The sequence below is a fragment of the Protopterus annectens genome, chromosome 15.part0 (assembly GCF_019279795.1).
Source record: "Protopterus annectens isolate FY-2018-M chromosome 15.part0, PAN1.0, whole genome shotgun sequence".
In the NCBI taxonomy this organism is placed as follows: Eukaryota; Metazoa; Chordata; order Ceratodontiformes; family Protopteridae; genus Protopterus; species Protopterus annectens.
This window is the reverse complement of record NC_056749.1, coordinates 705252907-705265406: the sequence shown is the minus strand read 5'-3', so window position 1 is coordinate 705265406 and position 12500 is coordinate 705252907. Positions and strand designations below refer to the sequence as shown.

Genomic DNA, 12500 nt, shown 5'->3' with positions numbered 1-12500 from the left:
CTAAAGCTAAGTATCCCATAGGGGAAACTTTTTTCTTGTTCCATACCGATGTCAGAAAAAGTTAATAATTGTATTACTTGTGGGAAGCAAATACCTCATAAGGATTTCCATTTATACTGTATTCCTTGCCTAGGCCCTGATCGCAACGTGCCTGGCTGTCGGTTTTGTGCTAGATTTAACCAACGCACTATTAAGCGTCAGTATATTTTTGCATCAAAGTATTTTGGAAACAGATTTAACTACCCAGAAATGTCATCGGATAGCAATCCGACTACCGGAGTAGATAAAAAACGCAAAGAAAAGCACAGAGAGAGACAGTCGAGGTCCAAAACCGACGACAAAGCTTCTCCTAAGCCAGTCGCCAGTTCACCGGTACTCATTGAGGTTCTTTCGCAGCCCCTGATACCCGCTACTTTCGAATCACAGGCCCCTACTGACACCCATGTGGAGTCCGGCATGCCATGAGATACTCAAAGTACTGGACCCGACGGATGCATCTCCCTCGGATGGGTCCTGAGCCGCTGAGCAGGCACCGGCTTCTGAGGGTGTATTCTCCTCTACATTTGTATATCAAACCAACGACAGCTGCAAAACCAAAGACAAAAGCAACTTCTAAAACAAAAAAACGATACATGAGCCACGTGCACAGGCCTCTATGCCTAAAAAACAGATGATCAAAATGGCTGAAGACCTTATTACCTTGATCAGGGGCAGCCATCCCCCTCCAGATAAGAAACCTAGGCAAGACACTGATTATGAATCTTCAGATCATGTTTCTATTTCTTCTGATTCCTCTTCTGATCAGGAATTATCTATACCTCCCTATGAGGAGTCAGATGCAGAGGAGTCTATACCATCTGCATCACCTCCTTAGGATTATTCATTTGGAGAAACCTTGCATACTTTGAGGGAGCATTTTCACTGGGAGAGTCAAGATTTCTCATAATCAAAAACGAGGCTCAGAGAGTTCCTTCTTCTCCCTCAGCACAGGCCTTTAGCCATACCCCCTGTTTTAGACATTGTGGATGATGTGTTTTCGGAGTCAAGCTTGACCCCTGACTCCTTACCTCCGGCTCCCAGCAAGCCTGACAGATATTATAGGGTCCCTGACTCACATAAATTTTTATTTAGAAACCCTGCTGCTGATCTTGAAACTATTTCACAGGGTCCAAAGGGAGTTAAGGCCTCAACAGCAAAAAATCCTACCCCCATTGACAGAGATTCAAGGGCACTGGAGAGATGGGGAAAAAAAGGTTTATACATCTGCAACCTTGGCAATTAGGGCCTTAAACTGTCAATTTCATATGCTCAAGTATCAACAACATGCTGTGGGATTTCTGAAACAGAAAATGATGTTGATTTCTGAATGTGCAGAAAATAAAGAATTGCAGGAATTATTGCATGCAGCTGAACATGTTGGAAATCATACTTTGCAATGTGGTTTTGATTCCTTAGAGGCCTCCTGCAGGGCCGCCGTTACTGGATCTGTGATTAGGAGGCATGTCTGGCTAAAGGAACAAAATTTGCCTGTTCATGTTAAAGCTAAATTGCTAGATGCACCTTTACAGCAGGATACTCTGTTTGGTATTAAGGCAGAAGAGGTTTTAAAGAAAATGGAAGACAAAGCTAAGTCTATGCAAACTGTAAAAGACTTCTTACAAGTGCAGCCACCAAGATTCAGTAGACACTGGCCTACAAAAAATTGGTCCTTTCCTGTGTCAGACAGAGCTCAAAGGGGCAAATCCAGATGCCCTAAGGGTTCCAGATACCAGGTGCAAGATTCATACAGGTCAAAGCAATGGGGCGCTTCTACCTCCAAATAAAGCGCAAACCTACAGAAAACAGTCCCAATGACTTCCCTCTACCTGCACCAATCACTTATCTTTTGGCAGCACCCTTAGTGGGAAAATTAGCACTTTTTGCTCAAAATTGGTAGTTAATAACCCAGGACAAGTGGGTGCTAAACATAGTATCACAGGGATACATATTCCATTTCCATACCCTGCCAATGGCAAACGGTTGGCCAGATCTGCCAAAAAATAAATGGGCAGTGGTACAGAAACAGGTTACGTCCCTCATGGATATGGGGGCCATTCAGCCAGTACCAGAACAGGAAAAAGGACAAGGTTTTTACTCAAGACTGTTCTTGGTACCCAGAAAGGACAAGGCTTAGCGGCCAATACTGGATTTATTGATTTTGAACACATACCTGGACATTCCAAAATTAAAAATGCTGACTTTGCAGCAGCTTCTGCCCATGCTGGGCAAGAATGCTTGGCTGGTGACATTAGACCTAAAAGAGGCATACCTGCATGTCCCAATAAGACAATCGTGCAGAAGATACTTCAGATTCAAGGCTTGCTTAATGCATTACCAATTCTCTGCACCGCCCTTTGGCTTATCTACTCAGGGTCTTTACAAAGTGCCTGGCACCAGTAATTGCATTTTGCAGACAAAGAAGTATTCAAATATATCCTTACTTGGATGACTGTCTCATTCACAAGGACATTCTTCTTCAACACCTGGCGTTTGTGAAAAGGCTTCTAACATGCCTAGGGTACACAATAAACGAAAAGAAATCACAACTGATACCCTCTCAGAAGATAACATTCCTGGGTGCAAGCTTGAATAGAACTGCCCAGATGGCTTACCTTATGCCAGACAGGCAAAGGCAACTGACTATTTACTTCAAACTGATGGCAGCAAAAACCCAGTTATCTGCAAGACAAATTCTGCAGGCTTTGGGCTTCATGACATCCTGCATCCTACTGATTCCATATGCAAGACTGCATATGAGGAAACTTCAATGGTGCCTAAAAAGTTTATGGAGTCAACATTGTCACAGTCTGGAAACAATGATTCCTCTTATTCCCTGCCTACAACAGGAGTTTCTATGGTGGGCAAAGGCATGTCACCAAAACATGGAGCGGACCTTCACTCTACCCCCTGCCAGCCAAACCTTAACAACAGACACATCAGATTATGCCTGGGGGGCCCACATGGCAGGAAGATGCATTCAGGGCATATGGACCCCAAAACAAATGCATCTACATATCAACCAGAAGGAGATGCTAGCTGTTCAAAATGCCCTAACAGCCTTCAAGGACTTACTTCATCCAGGACAATTACTGATAAAGACGGACAACACCACGGTCATGTGGTATATAAACAAGCAGGGGGGCACACACTCATACCCCATTTGCAGATTAGCCATGGCACTGTGGGACACAGCTTTGACTTACCAAATACATCTTCAAGCTCAATTCCTGCCAGGAAAGCAAAATACTCTGGCAAATGATTTAAGCAGAAACCTTATGGATCCTCACAAGTGGAAACTAGATTCACAAGTCTTCAACATGATAACAAAGAAATGGGGGAGCCCAGACATAGATCTATTTGCCTCTCCTCAAAATAACCAATTGAAAAGATTCTGCACAAGGACTTATCACAGACAAGCATGGAAAGTGGATGCCCTATCCTTCAGTTGGAAAAACCTATCAATTTACACCTTTCCTCCTCTGCCTCTTCTTCCCAAGGTCCTCCTAAAAGTTAGACAAGAGAAACCAAAGATGATACTAATTACCCCGGACTGGCCCCACCAATACTGGTACCCACTCCTAAGGAACTTGTCTCAATACCTAGCTTGGACCTTACCTCAACTACTGTCCTAGCAAAACAATCAGATCCTACACAATCAACTCCAAACACTGAACCTGGCAGCATGGCTGATCATGTAGTTATACAAACAACATCTCTCAGTAAAGCGGTGATGGATGTCATTTTGGAAGCCAGAAGGCCTAGTACTAGAAAATCTTATGCTGATAAATGGAATAGATTCTGTGCTTGGAATCAAGCACAAGGAACTGATACAGCAGAACCAAATATTCCTTAGATATTACAATACTTAACTGAGATGCTTGACAAAGGCCTATCTTTCTCATCAATTAAAATTCATGCCTCTACCATTTTAGCTCATTACAATACAGAGCCACCAATCTTTTCTCATCCTTTACTAAAACAGTATCTTAGAAGAGCCAAATATTTAAGGCCTCCTAGAAGATCACCAATGCCTGTATGGGACCTCAATTATGTGTTGGAAAAGCTCACCCTGACTCCATTTGAACCAGCTGCTACCGCTGATATAAAGTTCTTATCATGGAAAACAGCTCTGCTACTAGCAATTACTTCTGCAAGAAGAGTTTCAGAGCTACAGGCCCTCATGGCTGTAGAGCCTTTTATGATATTTCACCCAGACAGGGTATCTCTGAGGACAAATCCTACATTTATGCCTAAGGTGGTCTCCAGTGTGGCTCTTAACCAATATATTCATCTGCCAACCTTTTATCCAAATCTCAGAACAAGGGGGAGAGAATCCTGCATTCCTTGGAGGTACACAGACAGCTAAGATTCTACTTGAGCAGGACTAAAGCTCTAAGAAAAACTGAGCAATTACTGGTGGCATATGCTGCAGGATCAGAAGGAAAGGCTATTTCAAAGCAGACTATTTCGAAGTGGATAAGCCACTGCATTCATTTCTGCTACTTACACCATGGTAAATCTGTGCTCAAGGGCATTACGTCTCATTCCACCAGAGCTGCAGCTACTTCAGCAGCCTTTCTCAGAGGAGTACCAACCAAAGACATTCTAGAGGCTGCTACTTGGAGTTCTGTTCACACCTTTACAAAGCAATATCATTTGCCTCTCTACTCTAAGTCTAGGGCAGGCTTTGCCACTGCAGTTCTGCAGGGCCTTATAGCCGCACCTAATGCTGTTCAGCTCCAGCCACCCAACCATAGCTTTGGGATTCTACCCAAATGTAATGACTGCAACAGTGAAACACAAAGAACATAGTACAGTTGCGTACACTTACCATAAATATTCACTATTGCAGTCCAGGTTACCTTCCCGCCATCCCCCTGTCATTCTGGAGTTTATCTTTCCTTCTCTATCTTCTCCAACCTATGTGTGTATTCGCTTGTAGATGAAGGTAAAGTTTATTTTGATGCATGTATTTATGTATACATATTTTTGCTACCTTTTTGGGGGCACCTGACATCTGGGGCAAGAAAAACTAAAGAAAATGGCGTTGGCTGCATGACGTCATGAAAGAGGAGACAGCAACCGACGCAGGACCCAAGACTTTGGAATTCAGGCCAACTGAGGGCAGCCTGCCAGCAGATTACCCAAATGTAATGACTGCAACAGTGAATACACTCGAACATCTACATTTATGTTAAGTGTACACAACTGTACTTTGCTTTCAATACCTGTGAGTGGAGAGGTTGTCTTTCAAGTGTAAAATCACAGTGAGGAGCTTGTAAAATCTGCATGTAATAATGTATCACCTGTAATATTTCCATTGATGCAGTGAAATGGATTATGACCCTTAATAGTCTCACATCCAGTTTTTGCTTGCATTATTATTATTATTATTATTATTATTATTATTATTACTATTATTCATGTTATTATTAACATTAGTTTCTCATTATATTTGTTTTAAAATGCCAAAAAGTCCTAGTAAAAATTAAAAGCACAGAGTTTGATCAAGTCTCTTACTGCTGAGACATGGCTACACATGGCTTTGAATCCATTACAGTTTCAGATTGTGGAGCTTTGGTAGTGATAGAGATTCCCCCATTACCTCCAGTGTTGCATGATAAAATTGGTTTCTATATTTCGAATAGTGGGAAGCTGAGAATACAACCCTCCACATGAGAGCTGCAGTGAGGAATTGTCCCCCTGCAAACATGCAAACTTTGCACAATGTTGTTTAATTCAACTATATTAAGTGGTCTGCATTATTGCAGTGAACTTTTGTGCTGCAGTTTTATTGTTTTTGACTAGAAACCATGAATTTATGAAATTTTCTAAAATACTGAGAGCAGCACATGGAGGAATAAGCATAAAGAAGAACCAGCCACAAATTATGGGCCTTTTTTAATTTCAATAAAAGAATACTTTAGACTGGTAAACAGTGCGAACATTTAGATCCAAGAGAAAAAAAAAAAAAAGAAATCAGTACCATTAAGTAGGATTCATCTGAATGTAACCTAGTGAATCTATACTTTGGATAACAAAAATCGCCAACAATGAAAGTTTTATGGGTCTTTTCCCCTTTCACCTGAGGTGGAATAAAGTTAGAGTTGATTTCATTAAGTGGTAACTGCAGAGAGTGCAGCACTCTTCATGGGAATTATGAGACAAATGTTTTCGAACATTTTGCTGTTGGCACTGGTTTTCAGCTGAAGTGTAGTTTTAGCTTCATTACATCTATCTGCTCAACATAAACCACATTACAAAATCTCGGTAGTCTTAGTTTGTGTTCCTGTCTTAAAAAAGTCTTAGTTTCTGTTCCTGTCTTAAACTTTTCTTTTTGAGGTTCTGAGAAGATTAGGTATTTTATTCTTAGATGTTCAAATCTCACTAGCATGATGTGCCAAGATATGCAGAAGAGTCATTCCAGCACCCCTCAAATGTTTATATCCAAAAGTGTATATAACATTATATATTTAGAATCAACAATTGCACCAGCAAAATGGTAAATATCCTTGACCAAACAATATCATGAAACAGAAAGAGCTCATGAATGGTTGCCCTCTTCTCCCTTCCACAGACAGTAAATGAAATGCTTTGAATGTGTGTGAGCATTGTACATTATATGTAGTGATTACTGGACATGATGGTGAAAAACTGGACTTTACCAACTGCTGACATTTCTTTAACCAAAATGCCTTTCCTTTTTAGCTGAAGACAGCTTAAATGAACAAAAGAATATCTGCATTAGAAGACTAACCCCACACTTTCTTGCTACTGGATTAAACATAAATTACCTTTATCTTTATCAGAGCATAATACCCACATTTCAAATAAATGTGCCCACAAACACTGGCATGCCATCTACTGCAAGAATAAATTCTCCTTGAACATATTATGTCTAAGATATTTTCTCCACAACATAACTAGATTTGCTCTTCCTCATAAGAACTGTCTCCCTTTCAGTGTATTCCCTTGTTATTAAGGAAAGTGGTTCAATCTCCAGTGATAATGGGAATGTTCTAATTTGTATTTATTTTTCCCACTTCTTACAGGTCATCACCACAGGGTATCCTTTCCAGATTAGGAACATTCCATCCTTCAGGACAACTGGTTCTGTTTCTTGTGGCACTGGAGAGCACCCTTAGGTACTCAAGGTAATCAAAGAGCAATCCCCATTTTATTCCATGATGTTTTTTTTTTTTTTTTGCTTCAAATATTTTTATTGAATATTTTTAAAAAAATGTATTACAATTTGTCATATCATATTAAAATAAACAATTTTTGATTAACAGCAAAGTAACCACATACAAAACACATAATACATCAGCACAATCAGCTATTTACAAGGGTGTCCAGATTAATAAATAGAGTTTTTGTCCTTCAGATAAGAAAAGGTATTTTAAATTGATACACTTGTTCAGTCACGTCTCTCTAGTATTTCCATAACTTTTTGCCAGAATATGTATATAATGATTATATAATCTTTTCCATTGTCTTCTTAATGGTTGATTCTCCATTCAAGAAAAAGTCAATGCCATGTTTCTGAAGTCTTTAAACGTTGGTGAATGTTCACTTTTCTAATTTATTGTTATTATTTTACATGCAATAGCCAGTAGAGTCCATAGAATTGAAAACTTTGTTCTAGGTACACACACAAGTATAGGGAAATTGAACAAAATTAAAGATTTTGGCAAGTGAAATTTATCATTAAATATTATTTGAAGAAAATAGTTTATTTTTCCCTAAAAGTTTTAAGTAGGTGATAATCGAATAACATATGTTGCCAGTCAGCCTTCTGGTTTATTTTACTTCTACAGCAAGCAATATCTTGTCCAAACATCAGCTCTAATTTATGGGGAGTTATAAAAGATCTAGGAATTAATTTCCATGAAATTAATTTCCATTGTATTGACAGGGAAGTTTGTTTGGAAGAAACTAACATTAATCATTTATCATTATTATTAGGAAACTATTACTGGCTGTTTTGTAATAATCCCAAAAGTTTTCTTTATAGTATATTTTTGTATTTTTGATCATTTTATACAAGTATGACAAATACTGACTAGGTAAATTCCTTTAATTGGGAGAAGGCTAGATGCAAATTTGTGCATCTCCGAATTGGGGATGCCCTTGAGGAGACAAATAAGCACACTTTGAGAATGAGTAGAAAACTTTTATTCTTTACATTTTCTTCATTTCGTTAAAATGCTTGCATGCTATTACTCTCCAAGTTACATAGATCGTATTCAACTGATCAATACAAAAACACTATCCAGCTTTACTTTAGTTGCCTAAAATAAGGGTCTATATTACGTGATAGAACAGTGAAATATTCGAACACATAATAATCTACCCCTAAATGTCGAACCGGCGGATTGTCAAAAGGTTCAATGGAGGTCTCTATACAGTACGGACATGGAAGTTTTCCATTGTCTGCACTATAGTGCAATCTTGGAGTTGGTATATTTAAGTAGCGGAGGGTGTGGGGGTGCAGGCGGGCTTGCCCCCCTGCTTAGAGCATTTTATGGTTTGTTTGGGTGTTTTTATGGGGGGGTTTGCTGTTCAACATTACGGCATTTCAACATTTAAGGGGTCGATAATTACATGTTCGAACATTTCACTGTTCAATCACGTAATATAGACACTAAAATAAGAGAGTTGTGAACCTCACTTTGTTTCTGCTTCAGACAGCCCTAGTTCTAATTTTAGTGCTTTTGTTCATGTATTTTCAGGCTGAACTTCTTCAGAAATGAGTGAAGTTACCTCTGTTTTTGGTAATTAAAACTAAAGGTGGGTGGGCATGTGCACCACTTCTTCCACTTGAGTGCTCACCTAATGTTAAGATTTCCATTTAAGCCTGGGGGCTTGCTGCTCTCAGGTCTATTTGTCAGCATAGTTCCTTGATTTCCAATAATGTATTGAAGTCCCCAAAATAGTTGGCTTGGTTACCTAGGACTAGAAAATGGAACTTAGAATCACTGGAGCAATATTTATAGTGCCTAGCTAGGGCATTGTTGGTATCCCTGTGTGCTATAGCTGCTTTGTGTTCCTTAATCCTTTGGCTGAGCTTGCAAATGTTTTTTTCCTGTATAAAAGGCTCTGCAAGGGGAGCAAACTGCCAGGTAGACCACATTTTTGGAGTGGCAAGTGTAGGAGCCTTTAAGTGGAATATTTCTGTTTCTAGCTGTTAGGTGAAATTCTTTTGTTTCAAGGATAGAGTCACTGGATATACAGTTGCTTCATTTATTCATACCTGCAAGTGCTTGGTTTGTCTTTATTTGCTCCTCGAAGGTGTCTCCCCACTCGGAGATGCACAAATTTGCAGCCGGCCTTCTCCTAATTAATGGAATTTACCTAGTCAGTAATCATGCTAATATTCCTAGCTGACTATTTAGTCCATAAGTTTGACAAATAGCCTTTTCCTTAAACACTATGATTTTCTAAAATGATCAAATGTTCTGTAAGTTTAGGAATACTTTGTTGAGTGTTTGGTTTCATTAGCTCTAATTTATCTATAACATATTGTCTTAAATCCTGTGTTACTAGCCACATATTGTTATCAATGTTAAATCTGTTTTTAATTTGTTCCAGGGTTAGGAGTTTACCAGATGGTATCAAATGGTGCCAATAAATTTTCTTTAGGAATTTTGATAGTGGCCACATCAAAAGCAATAGTTTTGTTCGAGAACAAGAAATAGGATATAGTAAAAATACCCATGCTTTAATATCTGGATTTCTGTTAAGGTAATTATTAAACAATTTCAATGTATCTAATATAAATTTAGATTGTATATGTTTATTTTTGCTATTAACCATGTATTCTCTCAACATCCAAAGAAATTTATTAGCTACCAAATCTGTACATAGTGATGACACTATATTACTTGAATTCAACCAGATGTTTTCATTTATTTGTTTCCATTTACCTGAATAAAAAATATTTAGCCATAAAGCTATAGTCTTTGTAGTAGATGATAATGCATAAATCTCAATATCTGGGAGATTTATACCACCCCCTTCCCAGTCATTTAGATGATGATTAACTGATATTCTGTGTTTGTTAGGGTACCATATAAAATTTAACATCATTTTATTAATTTTTTTATGTATTGTTTAGAGGGAGGAAAAGGAAAGGCTTGTATAAAATACAATAATTTTGGAAATATGATCATTTTTGATTATGTACAGTTTATCTTCCATGGTAAAGAAGAATTTATTCCATTTTGAGAGCATTTATATGGGCTAAAATATTATTATAATTAGTGAATAATATTTCACTTATGCCTTTGGTTAATGTTATCCGTAAATATTTCATTTTATTATCAACAGCTATATATTGAGATGATTTATTTAAATCTCTGTTGTCAGAATTTACAGCAATAATTTTGTTGTATCATCATTAAATTTAAGTCCAAAATGTTTCTGAAAAAAATTAATTGAATTCATTAAAGCAATGATTTAGCACAATAATTCAATGTTAATAAAATATCATCTGCAAAGAGCTGAATCTTCATTTCTAGAGATTTTCTAATTTGTATACCTTTAATGTTTAGATTTGTTCTGATATAATTTGAAAAAAGGGTCTATGACAAGCAAATAATAAAGGGGGTAATGGGCATCCCTGCTTTATGTCCTCAGTAATTGCAATAGAAGTGGATAAGCATGAACCGGCCTTAATATAAGCTAATGAATTTTCATAGAGTGATTTTATTAAAAGAGTAATTTTTTTTGAAAATCAATATTCTTCTAAAGCCAGTATTAAATACCTCCAATTAACTGAATCAAATGCATTGTTTATGTCTTAACTCAAAAGGATCATATTTGATTTAGTAAAATTTATATAATCAATTAAAGATAAGATTCTTTTAATGTTGTTATATGTATTTCTATCCTTTATAAAGTCAGTTTGATCTTCATTTATTAAGAGTGGAAGTAATTTGATTCTATTTGCATGAATCGACATAAATATTATATAATCAATATTCAACAGAGATATTGGTCTATAAGAAGAGTGCAATCATTTGCCGTTTTCTCAGGTTTCAAGATAGGAGATACTAATGTATATTTTCGTGAATGAGGTATACCAATACCTTCTTTTACTAAATTAAACACCTTTAGCAACAGAAATAAAGCATATTTGGTTATAAATGTAAACATTTCTGGAATCATATTATCTATAGATGGAGCTTTGTTAATTTTAAGTTTGAGATTTGGTTTCAGCCATTGTTATTTGCATACCAGTTAGTTTTATATGCTGATCTAATAGTTTACTTGTAATATTGTTCCTAAAAAAAGATTTTATTATGCTTGAAAGTCCTAATTTTGTAGTTTGTGAGTTGACGTTATGGAAATGTATTTTAAAAGCTTCCAAAATTCCTTCCAGTTCTGACACTTTTATCTTAGTACCTGGAATATATACTTCTTTTATCTGATTTGATTTAATTATCTTCTTAATTCTGTTTACTATCATTTTCTGATTTCAAGGATTCATCGAGTAAGAACTAAATGTAATCTTCTCTAGTTGAACCATGTTTTTATGATGTAATATTTCTGAATATTTTTTATTCATCTCCTCCAGTTCATTAGTTAAATGCGTATTTCCTTTTTACATTTTAGGCTTTAACGTGTCAGTATTAAATTGTAAATTCAATAAGTCTTTATTCCATTGTTTTCTTTTGTTAATATACCAATGTAGCATTTTGCCATATAAATATGACTTTAATGAGTCCCAAACATATATCTCTGCGGTATCATTAGTGATATTAATTTCTAGGAAGGTTTATATTTCCCAATTGGATGTATAACAGGAGGAAGAAAATCATGGCAATAATTAGGAGGAGCAGCACCCAGCAGGATAAAAGCACTCTCATCAAACTAAACAAACAACTCAGAAGACAAATAAAGTCTACCAAAGCCAAATTTGAGGTAGGTTTTGCCTCCCAGGTCAAGGACAATCACAAAGCATTCTTTAGCTATGTCCACAACCTCAAAGGCAATACACAATTGTGTGCAGAGCTCATTGTAAATGCAGCCAACTGTACTGAGCCAGAAGATATAGCAAACCTCCTGGCTGATAAATTCAGCTCCAGCTTTACTCGTCTCTCCCCATCAACCTTCCCTCAGGAAATATCATCAAATATAACTTCCCCTACAATCAGTAGGGAACAGGTCATTAATGCTCTCTCTAAGACCAAGAACAGTGCATCGATGGGCCCAAACACTATCCCAGGATGCCTTCTAAATAGCATGAAACATGATGTATCAGGGCCTATGGAATTACTGTTTAACTGTAGCCTCCAAACAGGCTTCATGCCTCATGAATGGAGAAAGGCAACAGTCATCCCTCTGCACAAAAGTGGGCCATCTACAGACCCTGGAAATTACAGACCCATAAGTCACACTAGTCTTGTATGTAAAGCCATGGAAAGAATTATCATGGAGATGATTAATAGAGATATAGT

General features: G+C 37.3%; 1 protein-coding gene across 3 annotated transcripts in view; it reads left to right on the top strand.

Annotated features, from left to right (window-relative positions):
• Positions 1–12500, top strand: part of FHL1 (four and a half LIM domains 1) — a 768328-nt gene that overhangs the window by 490530 nt on the left and 265298 nt on the right. For all 3 annotated transcript variants that reach the window (XM_044057565.1, XM_044057564.1, XM_044057566.1), the window contains exon 3: positions 7092–7193. The gene's annotated coding sequence lies outside the window, so the exon portion shown is untranslated. The remainder of the gene's footprint in view (positions 1–7091; positions 7194–12500) is intronic.